Source organism: Hemiscyllium ocellatum, assembly GCF_020745735.1.
Source record: "Hemiscyllium ocellatum isolate sHemOce1 chromosome 27 unlocalized genomic scaffold, sHemOce1.pat.X.cur. SUPER_27_unloc_7, whole genome shotgun sequence".
Lineage (NCBI taxonomy): Eukaryota > Metazoa > Chordata > Chondrichthyes > Orectolobiformes > Hemiscylliidae > Hemiscyllium > Hemiscyllium ocellatum.
Genome location: NW_026867516.1, coordinates 608,100 through 624,440, shown reverse-complemented (window position 1 = coordinate 624,440; position 16,341 = coordinate 608,100). Strand labels below are relative to the sequence as shown.

General features: G+C 51.3%; 1 long non-coding RNA gene across 1 annotated transcript in view; it reads left to right on the top strand.

Annotated features, from left to right (window-relative positions):
- Window positions 1–440: 440 nt before the first annotated feature.
- Window positions 441–16,341, top strand: part of LOC132808544 (uncharacterized) — a 60,079-nt gene continuing 44,178 nt past the window's right edge. Inside the window, exon 1 of the long non-coding RNA XR_009642111.1 lies at window positions 441–1,048. This is a non-coding gene — a long non-coding RNA (uncharacterized LOC132808544). The remainder of the gene's footprint in view (window positions 1,049–16,341) is intronic.

The following is a 16,341-nucleotide window of genomic DNA, read 5'->3' as shown; positions in this document are numbered from 1 at the left end:
TCTTGGAGCTAGATCTGCCAAATGTCAGGAATCAGAAAAATTGGGAGGGAGCGTATCAGGTACGGCAGTAGGGAGAGTGTGTGGGATGGAGACTCTCAGGTTTTGGGTTATGGGCGTGGAATGAATATTCCGTGAAATCGATCTGTTAAACTCTGAGATTCTACGTGATACTGACAGCGATGACTTTCTAATTGACAGGCTTTCACAGGAGGATTTACCTGCATATCTTGAACTAATTGCCTCAGCCAGCTTGACTCATTGGGACTGGAATTTTATCGATCTTTTGAGTGGAGAAGGAGGATTGTCCCGCCTGCTTCCAGAGATCTGACTGGTAAAGCACTGAGATGCCGCTGTTCGAGGGTGGAGGGAGCTTTACTGGAGCGGAGAGTTAGCCAGCCGGCCACCCGCAGCAGAGTAGGACGTCAGAGGGAGCGTCGAACCTGGAGGGAGCCTGCGCCGTGGGGAAACCGTGGAAGTGTGGGGAATGCGGGAAGGGTTTTCGAGTCCCCTCTGAGCTGGAGATCCACCGGCGCGGTCACACCGGGGAGAGGCCGTTCTCCTGCCCCGAGTCCGGCAAGGCCTTCATTGGGTCCTCCAAGCTGCTGAGGCACCGGCGGGTCCACACCGGGGACAGGCCGTACCCCTGCCCCGAGTGTGGCAAGGCCCTTCACCCAGCTGTCCCACCTGCAGACGCACCGGCGCCTCCACACACCAGGGAGAGGCCTCTCACCTGCCCCGAGTGCGGCAAGGCCTTCAATCGATCGCCGACCCTGCGGACGCACAGGCGCCTTCCCAACGTGATCGCACGGAGTTGAAGTCTGCAGCGAATCCCACCCAGGACTGGGGGGATCGTGCCCGTGGGGGGATTGTGCCCCGTTCGAAGACAGTGGGTGAAGCGGGAAGGGAGCGAGGCTTCCTTTCTGCCGGACTGGCCGCTCTCGCTCCCTTTGCTTCCCGTGGGACCGATGCTGTTTGAGGCTGGGACTGCACGTTCCCCGGGCCAAAGATCTGCAGGAGCTGAGGAAGTGCACTCCTTTCACACCGGATGGTAAATCATGTTTGTCCCATCTATTTCAGTCTTAAATACCCTCCGTGACCTGGCCTCCCAGCCTCCTGTGGCAGTGAATTCCCCAGATTCCCCACTCTCTGTCTGAAGAGGTTTCTCCTTATCTCCGTTCTAAAAGGTCTAAGGCTGTGCCCTCAGCTCCTGGTCTCTCCTACCAATGGAAACATCTTCCCAATGGCCACAGATAGATCAAAGTCAAATACAATAGCCTCTATTCCATCAAGTGTCCAGCACACTTTATAACACTTTGTAAAATCAGGAGGGCCATTGATGAGGTGAGTGGCAGGTGTCTTTTCCCGATAGAATAAAGAATATTCCAGCACAGGAACAGGCCCTTCGGCCCTCCAAGCCTACACCGATCCAGATCCTCTATCTAAACCTGCTGCCTATTTTCTCAGGATCTGTATCCCTCTGCTCCCTGCCCTTTCATGTATCTGTTGAGATACATCTTAAATGACGCCATTGTTCCCGTCCCTACCATCTCCGCTGGCAACACATTCCAGGTACCCAGCACCCTCTGCATAAAGAACTTTGCATACATATCTTAAATCTTTCCCCTCTCACTTTGAACTCATGACCCCAGGTAACGGAGTCCTCCACTCTGGGGAAAAACATTTCTTGCTATCCACCCTGTCGATACCTCTCATGATTTTGTTGGCCTCAATCAGGTCCCACCTCAACCTCTGTCTTTCCAATGAAAATAATCCTGATCTATTCAACCTCTCTTCATAGTTAGCATCCTCCATACCAGGTAACATCCTGGTGTACCTCCTCTGCACCCTGTCCAAAGCATCCACATCCATTTGGTAATGTGGCGACCAGAACTGTACATGGTATTCCAAATCTGGCCAAAACAAAGTCTTGTATAACTGTAACATGACCTGCCAACTCTTGTACTCAATACTCTGTCTGATGAAGGAAAGTGTGCCATATGCCGCCTTGACCACTCTACTGACCTGCATTGCCATCTTCAGGGAACAATGGGCCTGAACACACAGATCTCTCTCTACATCAGTTTTCCCCAGGACTTTTCCATTTACTGTATAGTTTGCTCTAGAATTGGATCTTCCAAAATGCATCACCTCACATTTGTCTGGATTGAACTCCATCTGCCATTTCTCTGCCCAACTTTCCAGTCTATTCTCCATTCTGCTGTATTCTCTGACATCCTCTTCACTATCTGCTACTCCACCAATCTTAGTGTCAACTGCAAACTTGCTAATGAGGCAACCTACATCTTCCTCCAAATCATTTAGATATATCACAAAGAACAGTGCTCCCAGCACGGAGCCCTGTGGAACACCACTGGTCACCTTCTCAGTTTTGAGAAACTCCCTTCCAATACTACTCCCTGTCTCCTGTTTCCCAACCAGTTCTCTATCCATCTGGCTAGAATACCCTGGACCCCATGTGATTTCACCTTTTCCATCAGCCTACCATGGGGAACCTTGTCAAATGCCCAAATAAAGTCCATGTCTATGACATCTGCAGCCCTTCCCTCATCAATCAATTTTGTCATTTCCTCGTAGAATTGTATTGAGTTGCTAAGACATGACCTTCCCTGAACAAAACCATGCTGCCTATCACTCGTAAGCTCATTTTCTTCCAAATGTAAACAGATCTTATCCCTCAGTATCTTCTCCAGCAGCTTCCCTACTACTGACATCCAGCTCACAGGTCTGTAATTACCTGGATTATCCCTGCGACCCTTCTGAAACAAGGGGAAAACATTATCAATTCTCCAGTCCTCTGGGACCTCACCTGTGTTCAAGGAAGCTGCAAAGATATCTGTTAAGGCCCAAACTATTTCCTCTCTTGCTTCCCTCAGTAACCTGGGATAGATCCCATCAGGACCTGGGGACTTTGACCACCTTAATGCCTTTTTAGAATACCCATCACTTCCTCCTCCTCATGCCGACTTGCCCTAGAGTATTCAAAGATCTATCCCTAACCTCAACATCCACCCTGTCCCTCTCCTCTGTGAATACTGACACAAAGTACTCATTAAGAATCTTGCCCATTTTTTCTGACTCCACACACATCTTTCCTCCTTCGTCCTTGAGTGGGCCCACCCTTTCTCTAGTTACCCTCTTGCTCCTTATATATGAATAAAGGGCTTTGGGGTTGTCCTTAACCTTGCTCGCTAAGGATATCTCATCGCCCCTTTTAACCCTCTTAATTCCTCATTTCAGATTGGTCCTACTTTCCCGTTATTCTTCCAAAGCTTAGTCTGTCTTCAGTCGCCTAGACCTTATGTATGCTTCCTTTTTCCTCTCAGCAAGTCTCACAATTTCACCTGTCATCCATGGTTCCTTAATCTTGCCAATTCCATCCCTCATTTTCACAGAGACATCTCTCTCCTGAACTCGAATCAATTCTCTTTAAGAGCATTCCAAATATTGAATATGGATTTTCCTTCAAAAAGTGCAATCCACACTTCCCCAGCGCCTGCTGAATTTGGGTATAGTTGGCCTTTCCCCAATAAGCACTCTTCCTTTCGGACCACTCTCGTCTTTGTCCATGAGTATTCTAAACCTTACGGAATTGTGATCCCTACCCCCAATGTAATCCCCACCTGAAACTTCACCCACCTGGCCGGGTTCATTCCCCAACACCAGGTCCAATATGGCCCCTTCCCGAGTTGAACTATTTACATACTACTCTGGAAACCCTCCTGGATTCTGCTTACAAATTCTGCTCCTCTAACAGTAAGTGAATCCCAGTCAATGTTGGGAAAATTAAAATCTCCTCTCACCACCACCTATCCTACATCTTTCCATGATCTGTTTACATATTTGTACCTCAATCTTACGCTCACTATTGGGAGGCCTGTAGTATAGCCCCAACATTGTTACTGCACCCTTCGTATTTCTGAGCTCTGCTGAAAATGTGTTGCTGGTTAAAGCACAGCAGGTTAGGCAGCATCTAAGGAATAGGAAATTCGACGTTTCGAGCATAAGCCCTTCATCAGGAATGAGGCGAGTTTGCCAAGCAGGCTAAGATAAAAGGTAGGGAGGAGGGACTTGGGGGAGGGGCGATGGAGATGTGATAGGTGGAGGGAGGTCAAGGTGAGGGTGATAGGCCAGAGCGGGGTGGGGGCGGAGAGGTCAGGAAGGAGATTGCAGGTTAGGAGGGCGGTGCTGAGTTGAGGGAACCGACTGAGACAAGGTGGGAGGAAGGGAAATGAGGAAACTGGAGAAATCTGAGTTCATTCCTTGTGGTTGGAGGGTTCCCAGGCGGAAGATGAGGCGCTCCTCCTCCAGCCGTCGTGTTGTTACGTTCTGCCGGTGCAGGAGTCCAAGGACCTGCATGTCCTCGGTGGAGTGGGAGGGAGAGTTAAAGTGTTGAGCCACGGGGTGGTTGGGTTGGTTGGTCCGGGCGTCCCAGAGGTGTTCTCTGAAGCGTTCAGCAAGTAAGCGGCCTGTCTCCCCAATATAGAGGAGGCCACATCGGGTGCAGCGGATGCAATAGATGATGTGTGTGGAGGTACAGGTGAACTTGTGGCGGATATGGAAGGATCCCTTGGGGCCTTGGAGGGAAGTGTGGGCGCACGTTTTACATTTCCTGCGGTTGCAGGGGAAGGTGTCGGGAGTGGAGGTTGGGTTGGTGGGGGGTGTGGACCTGACGAGGGAGTCACGAAGGGAGTGGTCCTTGCGGAACGCTGATAGGGGAGGGGAGGGAAATATATCCCTGGTGGTGGGGTCCGTTTGGAGGTGGCGGAAATGACGGCGGATGATACGTTGTATGCGGAGGTTGGTGGGGTGGTAGGTGAGAACCAGTGGGGTTCTGTTTTGGTGGTGGTTGGTGGAGCGGGGCTCAAGGGCGGAGGAGCAGGAAGTGGAGGAGATGCGGTGGAGGGCATCGTCAATCACGTCTGGGGGGAATCTACGGTCCTTGAAGAAGGAGGCCATCTGGACCGTGCGGTGTTGGAACTGGTCCTCCTGGGAGCAGATGCGGCAGAGACTAAGGAATTGGGAATATGGGATGGAGTTTTTACAGGGGGCAGGGTGGGAGGAGGTGTAGTCCAGGTAGCTGTGGGAGTCAGTCGGTTTATAGTAGATGTCTGTGTTGAGTCGGTCGCCCGAGATAGAGATGGAAAGGTCTAGGAAGGGGAGGGAGGAGTCTGAGACAGTCCAAGTGAATTTGAGGTCGGGATGGAAGGTGTTAGTAAAGTTGATGAACTGTTCAACCTCCTCGTGGGAGCACGAGGCAGCGCCGATACAGTCATCGATGTAGCGGAGGAAAAGGTGGGGGGTGGTGCCAGTGTAGTTGCGGAAGATGGACTGTTCCACATATCCTACGAAGAGGCAGGCATAGCTGGGGCCCATGCGGGTGCCCATGGCAACTCCTTTAGTTTGGAGGAAGTGGGAGGATTGAAAAGAGAAGTTCTTCAATACACGGAAGATAACAAATGTTCATCACATTGATTCCTGAGAGGAGAGGATTCATGGATCAGGAGGGATCGAGTCGATTGGCAATGAATTCAATAGGTCTGAACAGAATGATGGGGAATCGCATGGGAACCGATAAAATTCCAGGAGGGATGGGTTCAGATTTTTGGGACATTGGGGCCAGTTCTGGGGGTGGAGGGACTATTACAAATCAGACGAGCTACATCCGGGCCAGACTGGAACCAATATCCTTGGGGGTGCTTTTGCTAACGCTGCTGGAGAGGGTTTAAACTAATGTGGCGGGGGATGGGAAACAAATGAGGAGGTTCGTGGTCAGGAAGGAGGTAGTAACTAAAGCCTGTAAGGAGCGAGATAATAAAGTCAGTGTGACAAAGGGGAAGAGTCACAGGGAACAGATGATGAACGCAAAGGGACAGGTGGTCTGAGGTGCATTTGTTTTAATGCAATAAGTGTAGTAGGTAAGGCAGATGAACTTAGGGCTTGGAGTCGTACCTGGGAGGATGATGTTATTGCTAATACTGAGACTTGGTTGAGGAAAGAACAAGATTGGCAACTAAATATCCCAGGATATCGATGCTTCAGGTGGGATGGAGAGGGAGGTGAAGGAGTTGTATTACTGGTCAGAGAGGCTATCACAGCTGTGCTGAAGGAGGGCACTATGAAGGACTCGAGCAGTGAGGTAATATGGGAAAGGTCCTGGGGAAAACTGATGTAGAGAGAGATCTGTGTGTTCAGGCCCATTGTTCCCTGAAGATGGCAATGCAGGTCAGTAGAGTGGTCAAGGCGGCATATGGCACACTTTCCTTCAGCGGACAGAGTATTGTGTACAAGAGTTGGCAGGTCATGTTACAGTTATACAAGACTTTGTTTCGGCCAGATTTGGAATACCACGTACAGTTCTTTTTTTAGATTTAGATTTTTTTAGATTACTTACAGTGTGAAAACAGGCCCTTCGGCCCAACAAGTCCACACCGACCCACCACCCACCCATACATTAACCCCTTACCTAACACTACGGGCAATTTAGCATGGCCAATTCACCTGACCCGCACATCTTTGGACTGTGGGAGGAAACCCACACAGACACGGGGAGAAAGTGCAAACTCCACACAGACAGTCGCCTGAGTCGGGAACTGAACCCGGGTCTCAGGCGCTGTGAGGCAGCAGTGCTAACCACTGTGCCACCGTGCCGCCCACATTACCAAATGGATGTGGATGCTTTGGAGAGGGTGCACAGGAGGTTCACCAGGATGTTACCTGGTATGGAGGATGCTAACTATGAAGAGAGGTTGAATAGATCAGGATTATTTTCATTGGAAAGACGGAGGTTGAGGGGGGGGACCTGATTGAGGCCAACAAAATCATGAGGGGTAGAGACAGGGTGGATAGCAAGAAATGTTTTTCCCCAGAGTGGAGGACTCAGTTACCTGGGGTCATGAGTTCAAAGTGAGAGGGGAAAGATTTAAGATATGTATGGAATGTTCTTTACGCTGAGGGTGCTGGGTACCTGGAATGTGTTGCCAGCGGAGATGGTAGGGAGGGGAACGATGGTGTCATTTAAGATGTATCTCAACAGATACATGAAAGGGCAGGGAGCAGAGGGATACAGATCCTGAGAAAATAGGCAGCAGGTTTAGATAGAGGATCTGGATCGGTGTAGGCTTGGAGGGCCAAAGGGCCTGTTCCTGTGCTGGAATATTCTTTATTCTATCGGGAAAAGACACCTGCCACTCACCTCATCAATGGCCCTCCTGATTTTACAAAGTGTTATAAAGTGTGCTGGACACTCAATGGAATAGAGGCTATTGTATTTGACTTTGATCTATCTGTGGCCATTGGGAAGATGTTTCCATTGGTAGGAGAGACCAGGAGCCGAGGGCACAGCCTTAGACCTTTTAGAACGGAGATAAGGAGAAACCTCTTCAGACAGAGAGTGGGGAATCTGTGGAATTCACTGCCACAGGAGGCTGGGAGGCCAGGTCACGGAGGGTATTTAAGACTGAAATAGATGGGACAAACATGATTTACCATCCGGTGTGAAAGGAGTGCACTTCCTCAGCTCCTGCAGATCTTTGGCACCGGGGAACGTGCAGTCCCAGCCTCAAACAGCATCGGTCCCACGGGAAGCAAAGGGAGCGAGAGCGGCCAGTCCGGCAGAAAGGAAGCCTCGCTCCCTTCCCGCTTCACCCACTGTCTTCGAACGGGGCACAATCCCCCCACGGGCACGATCCCCCCAGTCCTGGGTGGGATTCGCTGCAGACTTCAACTCCGTGCGATCACGTTGGGAAGGCGCCTGTGCGTCCGCAGGGTCGGCGATCGATTGAAGGCCTTGCCGCCCCCGGGGCAGGTGAGAGGCCTCTCCCTGGTGTGTGGAGGCGCCGGTGCGTCTGCAGGTGGGACAGCTGGGTGAAGGCCTTGCCACACTCGGGGCAGGGGTACGGCCTGTCCCCGGTGTGGACCCGCCGGTGCATCTCCAGCTCAGAGGGGACTCGAAACCCCTTCCCGCATTCCCCACACTTCCACGGTTTCCCCACGGCGCGGCCTCCCTCCAGGTTCGACGCTCCCTCTGACGTCCCACTCTGCTGCGGGTGGCCGGCTGGCTAACTCTCCGCTCCGGTAAAGCTCCCTCCACCCTCGAACAGCGGCATCTCAGTGCTTTACCAGTCAGATCTCTGGAAGCAGGCGGGACAATCCTCCTTCTCCACTCAAAAGGTCGATAAAATTCCAGTCCCAATGAGTCAAGCTGGCTGAGGCAATTAGTTCAAGATATGCAGGTAAATCCTCCTGTGAAAGCCTGTCAATTAGAAAGTCATCGCTGTCAGTATCACGTAGAATCTCAGAGTTTAACAGATCGATTTCACGGAATATTCATTCCACGCCCATAACCCAAAACCTGTGAGTCTCCATCCCACACACTCTCCCTACTGCCGTACCTAATACGCTCCCTCCCAATTTTTCTGATTCCTGACATTTGGCAGATCTAGCTCCAAGAAAAGTTAAGAATTAGAACCCCTACAGTGTGGAAACAGGCCCTTCGGCCCAACAAGTCCAGACCGACCCAACAAGTCCAGACCGACCCTGTGATGAGTATCCCACCCAGACCCATTCCCCTATATTTACCCCTGACACGTGCACCTAAGCTACACATCCCTGAACACTCTGGGCAATTTAGCACGGCCATCCCACCCTCACCTGCACAAGGTTGGACTGTGGGAGGAAACCGGAGCACTCGGGGGAAACCCACACGGAGAGTCGCCCGAGGCTGGAATTGAACCCAGGTCCCTGGCACTATGAGGCATCGGTGCTACCTACTGAGCCACCATGCCACCCTCATGCAGTTTGCTAACCTAGTTATCTGCCCCCCCCTCTCTCTCTCTACCATATTGACAGACCAAGATGTGGGGGGAGGGGAAAGCGAATCAGAGCAAGAACTTTGCTTTGGTAACAAGACCTAGAACATGCTCGCTCTGAGGATGACTGTAGTGGAGTCGATCAATACCCAAATGAGACTATAGAGGAATACACTTACAGGACTCTGTGGATATAGAGAGGAATGAGTCTGACTAGATTCATCCAGAGTCAGCATTGAGCCCAGTATTCTCCTGTCCTGTAACGGGTATGACTGGAAATACATGACATGTTGTGGTTCTGTTCGCCGAGCTGGGAGTTTGTATTGCAGACGTTTCGTCCCCTGTCTAGGTGACATCCTCAGTGCTTGGGAGCCTCCTGTGAAGCGCTTCTGTGATCTTTCCTCCGGCGTTTATAGTGGTTTGTCTCTGCCCGCTTCCGGTTGTCAGTTCCAGCTGTCCGCTGCAGCGGTCGGTATATTGGGTCCAGGTCGATGTGCTTATTGATTGAATCTGTGGATGAGTGCCATGCCTCGAGGAATTCCCTGGCTGTTCTCGGTTTGGCTTGTCCTATAATAGTAGTATTGTTCCAGTTGAATTCATGTTGCTTGTCATCTGAGTGTATGGCTACGAAGGATAGCTGGTCGTGTCATTTCGTGGCTAGTTGGTATTCATGGATGCGGATCGTTAGCTGTCTTCCTGTTTGTCCTATGTCGTGTTTTGTGCAGGCCTTGCATGGGATTTTGCACACAATAAGGACTGCACAAAACACTACATAGGACAAACAGGAAGACAGCTAATGATCCGCATCCATAACACTACTGTTACAGGACAAGCCAAACAGAGAACAGCCAGGGAATTCCTAGAGGCATGGCACTCACCCACAGATTCAATCAATAAACACATCGACCTGGACCCAATATACCGGCCACTGCAGCGGACAGCTGGAACTGACAGTCGGAAGCGGCAGAGACAAACCACTATAAATGCCGGAGGAAAAAACACAGAAGCGCTTCACAGGAGACTCCCAAGCACTGAGGATGTCACCTAGACAGGGGACGAAATGTCTGCAACACAAATTCCCAGCTCGGCAAACAGAACCACAACAATGATCAGCCGAGCTACAAATATTCTCCCAAACTTTGAATACATAACATGGCTACAACACTATGATATAACTAGAAATAATTGTAAATCAAATTTATACAGTCGTAAATAAATACACATTGCATAGTAACACTATGATATATCCCTGTCCAGTATGACTTTCACTGTTCAGTTAAACAAAACTTGAAAGGGTTCAGAAAATGTTTACAAAGATGTTGCCAGGGTTTGAGCTATAGGGAGTGGCTAAATAAGCTGGGGCTGTTTTCCCTGGAGCATCGGAGGCTGAGGAGTGACCTTATTGAGGTTTATAAAATGATGAGGGGCATGGATAGGGTGAATAGACAAGGTCTTTTCCCAGGGGTGGGAGAATCCAGAACTAGAGGTGAGAGGGGAAAAGACATAAAAAGGACTTAAGCGGCAACTTTGTCAGTCAGAGGGTGGTGCGTGTATGGAATGAGCTGCCAGAGGAAGTGGTGGAGGCTGGGACAATTGCAACATTTAAAAGGCATCTGGATGGGAATATGAATGGGAAGGGTTTGGAGGGACGTGCTGGCACATCGGACTAGATCAATTTTGGCTATGTGCTCGGCATGCACCAGTTGCACATAGGGTCTCTTTGTGTGCTATACATCTGTATGACTCTCAATGCTGTCCAGGCGAGTCAGTGATGTTGTAACAACAACACTGGACCAGCAATCCAGAGGCCCCAGGCAAATAATCTGGGCTCATGGGTTTAAATACCATTGGGGAAATTAAATTTATTTTTTTAAAATCTGAATTGAAAACTAGTCTCAGTCATTGAGAGAATGAAACTTTTCTGAAAACCCATTTGATTCAATAACGCTCTTCAGGGAAGGAAACCCGCTAGCATTAACTTGGTGCTGCCTGCATATGATGGCTCACGTGCTTGACTTTTAAAATGCCCCCTAAAGTCTGGCAATCCTCTTGTCTGAAGGGCAGTTAGGTACAAAAACATTGTTGGCCTTGCCAAAAAAAAAGCCCACATTCCATGAAGGAGTTTTTCTCAAATGTGACTTCACATCTGCGAATGGGTCACATCAGAACATCCAGACAAATAAGCACCAAAATGTCTGGTGCTGCAAGAGTACAGCAGGTCAGCCAGCATCTGAGGAGCAGGAGGTTTGACGTTTTGGGCATAACCCCTTGATTAGGAATGTGGGGTGGGCCCAAAGGGACTGAGAGATAAATGGGAGGGAGGTGGGACTGGGGGAAGGGAGCTGAGAATGCTATGGGTAGATGAAAGCGGGGGAAGAAGGTGACAGGTCAGACAGGAGGGTGGAGCAGATAGATGGGAAGGCAGATGGACAGGTGGGACAGTTCAAAAGAACAGTCCCAAGTTCGAGGGTTGTATCTGGGATTGGGCTGGGGGGGTGGGGGGGGGAAATGAGGAAACTGGTGAAATCAATATTGATCCTGTATGGTTGGAGGGTCCCAATGCAGAGGCATTCTTCCTCCAGGTATCAGGTGGCCTAGGACCCTGCAACCACACGGCTTTAACATCGAGTTCACCAGTTTCCTCACATTCCCTCCCCCCTCCCACCCCAGCTCCAACCCTCCAACTCAGCACCACCCTCTTAAACTGTCCCACCTGTCCATCTTCCTTCCCACCAATCTGCTCCACCCTGTCGCCATCACCCCCCCAACCTGCATCTACCTTACCCCCAGCCCCACTCCCACCTTCCTATTTATCTCTCAGCACCCTTTCCACACCCCTCCACCTCCGCAATTCCTGATGAAGGACACGAGAGAGACACAGACACACACAGAGACAGCGATCTAGACCAATGCATCCAGCATATGCACCTTTCCTGAGTTCACCTCCTTTCACTTCACTTCCTACAAACCAACAGTTTAATCCCAAAATGAGAAAAGAAATGGAATAGGAGAGGTGAGAAGAGAGGGTGCTGTACTCACAGAGGTTGGTGCAGTCTGGGGTAACACTCAATCTTCATTCAGAGAGAGAGAGAGAGAGAAGCAGGAACTCATGATCCAACTTCCGCATTCAGACAATGAGGGGATGCTCTGATTGGTAGGAGGACCAGCCTTCCATCCGGTCCTCCAAGGCTTCCCATTGGTCATCCCTCCCCGTGTCAAGGTGAAGGGAGTGGCGCGTGGGGAGTGGTGGAGGAGAGAGGTCACGCGGCCTTTGTGACGACGGCGGTCCCTCCATTCACGTGACCGGTTGCTCCTGCACATGCGCCGTTGTTGGGGGGGGTGTTAAGGGGAGCTGATGTTGTGTTGGTCTGGAGGGTCCCTGTGTCCAGGAAGAGGTGAGTGTGGCTCAGTCAATGAGCATCAGTCAGACCCTGCTGGAGCATGGGGGGAGGTGGGATATTAGGTACAGCAAGAGTTAAAGAGTATGTGGGAAGGAGATTTACAGCTTTTTTTAGGTAATAAGTCCCTTTCTGGACAATACTGGGGGATGGGTAATATCAGAAACAGCAGAGTGAGAATTGAAGAAAAGTGTGTGTGTGTGTGTGGTGGAGATTTGCAACACTTTTTTTAAAGTTAAAAATCACACAACTCTAGGTTATAGGAGAAAATGAGGTCTGTAGATGCTGGAGATCAGAGTGGTGCTGGAAAAGCTCAGCAGGTCAGGCAGCATCCAAGGAACAGGAGATTCAATGTTTCGGGCATAAGCCCTTCTTCAGGAATGAGGAAAGTGTCCTCATTCTTTCCTCATTCCTGACGAAGGGCTTTTGCCTGAAACGTCTTTTTTTTCCCCTGCTCCTCGGATGCTGCCTGACCTGCTGTGCTTTTCCAGCACCACTCTGATCTCCAGCATCTGCTGTCTTTTTTGCCTGGAGGTTTTACTAGCTACCTGATGAAGGTGCAGAGCTCTCAAAGCTTGAACTTCTAAACAAATCTAATGGACTACAACCTGGTGATGTGATTTTTTTTTAACCTTTGTACACCCCAGCCCAACACTGGCATCTGCATATTGTAACTTGATTGTTTTAGGGAAGTTCTACAGAAACTAGAATGATCTGTTCTGAATTCCTGTCATGTGCAGGCAGCAATGACTTTTGTAATCCCCTTTTCACAGGATATGAGAAGAGCAGCTTTGCAGGTAGAGCTCCCCAACTGAGTACCATGTGAAGGTCTGACAGAGCCCCTTGATTCGTGGGACAGGAGAGACGTCCCTCTTTCAGTCCAGAAGGGGAAAATTCTTTGAACGTTTTTGTCTGCTTCAGTAGGCTCTTAAAGTATCGTCTTTACCTGAACCACAGGGGCACGTGCCTGAGCCAGTTTGCCCACTGTGGGGAAAGGAAGTCTCAGGAGGCATTTCGCGCACCATGGAGAAACCGTGGAAGTGTGGGGATTGCGGGAAAGGATTCCGCTACCCATCCGATCTGGAGATCCACCGCCGTGTCCACACCGGGGAGAGGCCGTTCAGCTGCTCGGTGTGCAGCAAGGGCTTCTCTGACTCGTCCACCCTGCTGGCCCACCAGCGGGTCCACACCGGGGAGCGGCCCTTCACCTGCTCCGTCTGCTGCAAGGGCTTCACCCAGTCGTCCAACCTGCTGACCCACCAGCGGGTCCACACCGGAGAGCGGCCCTTCACCTGCTCCGTCTGCGGCAAGGGCTTCACCCAGTCGTCCGCCCTGCTGACCCACCAGCAGGTCCACACTGGCGAGGGGGCCTTCACCTGCTCGGTGTGCGGCAAGGGCTTCCCTCACTCGTCCACCCTGCTGCGGCACCAGCAGATCCACACCGGGGAGCGGCCCTTCACCTGCTCAGTCTGCGGCAAGGGCTTCACCCGCTCGTCCTGCCTGTTCTCACACCAGCGGGTCCACACCGGGGAGAGGCCGTTCACCTGCCCCGAGTGCGGCAAGGGCTTCACCTGCTCCTCCAACCTGCTGTCGCACCGGCGGCTTCACAGCGGCGAGCACTCGTTCATCTGATCCGTCTGCGGCAAGGGCTTCACCCGGCTGACCAGCCTGCGGACACACCAGCGGGTCCACACCGGGGAGTGGCCATTCACCTGCCCCGTCTGCGAGTGGGGCTTCGCTCACTCCCAGCACCTGCTGCGGCACCAGCGGGGGCACAAGTGACGGGGCCAGCTGCTGTGAGTCACCGCCCAGGGCTGAACCCTGGGTGGGAGGGTGGAGGGTCACTGCAGTTGCTGTGCTGTCATCCCCTTGGCAGCCAGTGGCTCTGCGAGCCTGCGACTGTGCATTTCCTCCTGAAGTAGAGATGCACAACACAGAAACAGACCCTTAGCTCCAACTCCTCCATATCCTCAACTAATCAATCCCATTTGCCAGCAATTGGCCCTATCCCTCCAAACCCCTCCTTACACAGATACCCAAGTGGATGCCTTTTAAATGTTGCAATTGTACCAGCCTCCACCACTTCCTCTGGCAGCTCATTCCACACGCACACACACCACCCTCTGTGTGAAAAATGTTGCCCCTTAGGACCCTTTTTAAATCTTTCCCCTCTCACCCTAAACCTATGCCCTCTAGTTCTGGCAAAAGACTTTGTCTATCCCTATCCATGCCCCTCATGATTTTATAAACCTCTCTTAAAGTCAACCCTCAGCCTCCGACGTTCCAGGGAAGACAACCCCAGCCTGTTCAGCCTCTCCCTGTAGCTCAAACCCTCCAACCCTGGCAACATCCTTGTCAGTCTTTCTGAACCCTTTCAAATTTTGCAATATCCTTCCGATAGACCAGAAGTGCACATAATACAGAGGAAATTCGATTATCCAGAATTAGATGAACCAGTACGGTGGCTCAGTGGTTAGCGCTGCTACCTCGCAGGACCAGGGACCCGGGTTTCATTCCTGCCTCAGGTGACAGACTGTGTGGAGTTTGCACATTCTCCCCGCGTCTGCGTGGGTTTCCTCCTAGTGCTCCGGTTCTGTCCCACAGTCCAAAGACGTGCAGGTCAGGGTGAATTGGCTATGCTAAGTTGCCCGACGTGTTAGGTACATTAGTCAGAGGGAAATGGGTCTGGGTGGGTTACTCTTCGGAGGGTCAGTGTGGACTGGTTGGGCCTGTTTCCACACTGTAAGGGATCTAATCGTCAAGCGACTGAAATACACTCTGCATGTGTCCTTTGGATAATCGAGGTTCCTGTGTATTCCAAAAGTGGCCTAACCAACGTCCTGTCCAGACCCCAACCCCTATACTCAGTGCTCTGACCAAAAAAGTGATCTGCAGAATCTGCGGGACTTGCTTAATCCTGGGAGGTAAGTCACGTGTTTCTCCTTCTCTTGCAGGTGGATCCAAGATTTCACTTTCTGTCCCATTGAGTCTCCAGCCAGGTCCTTCAGCTCAACTGGTCTCTCTCAGTATTTCTGACCCATGTGAGCCTCTACGCACCTCCCCTTCACTTGCTCACACTTGATTTCCCTTACAGCAGCATTCCCTTCAGTTCCTTTCTCCCTGACGTCTGTATCCAGCTTCTCCTTAAATGCCGTCTACCTCGACCTGCTACTGTGGGGGTCATTCCCGCTGCAGACAGAGGTCTCTCCTTTGTAACCTCTTCAAAAGATTTACTGCTGACTTCCCCCTTCAGTCTTTTCCATTTCTGGGTCTCCCCGCTGTTGCGAAACTTGGAAGGGTTCAGAAAAGATTGACAAGGATGTTGCCAGGGTTGGAGGATCTGAGCTACAGGGAGAGGCTGAACAGGCTGGGGCTGTTTTCCCTGGAGCGTCGGAGGCTGAGGGATGACCTTATAGAGGTTTACAAAATTATGACCGGCATGGATAGGATAAATAGGCAAAGTCTTTTCCCTGGGGTTGGGGAATCCAGAACTAGAGGGCATAGGTTTAGGGTGAGAGGGGAAGATATAAAAGAGACCTACAGGGCAACGTTTTCATACAGAAGGTGGTGTGTGTACGGAATGAGCTGCCAGAGGATGTGGTGGAGGCTGGTACAATTGCAACATTTAAGAGGCATTTGGATGGGTATATGAATAGGAAGGGTTTGGAGGGATATGGGCCGGGTGCTGGCAGGTGGGACTAGTTTGGGTTGGGATATTTGGTCGGTATGGACGGGTTAGACCGAAGGGTCTGTTTCCGTGCTGTACATCTCTTGACAAAGCCTTGTCTGAGGGTGAACTGTCGTTCCCGTTGATGCGGGTGGTCCCCTGTCTGTTGTCCTTTTCCTTTCTTGGAAAGGATGTCGCGGACATGGGCAGCGTTCCCAAGCCCCGCTCCGGAACGGGCTGTTCTGTCCTCTTCCAGCCCCCGGGAGAAGGGGCAGCTTGAGTGCATTGGGAGAGTGGGCCGTTCACCGGGAAGGTGCCAATGGGACGGGAGAGCGGTACCGGTAATGGGGCGAGGGGGAGATGCCTCAGACCGCCAGAAACACTGGGGCAGCTGCTCGCGTGCTCCTTTTGGATCTCACAGCACAGGGAGGCCGTTCATCTGATTACC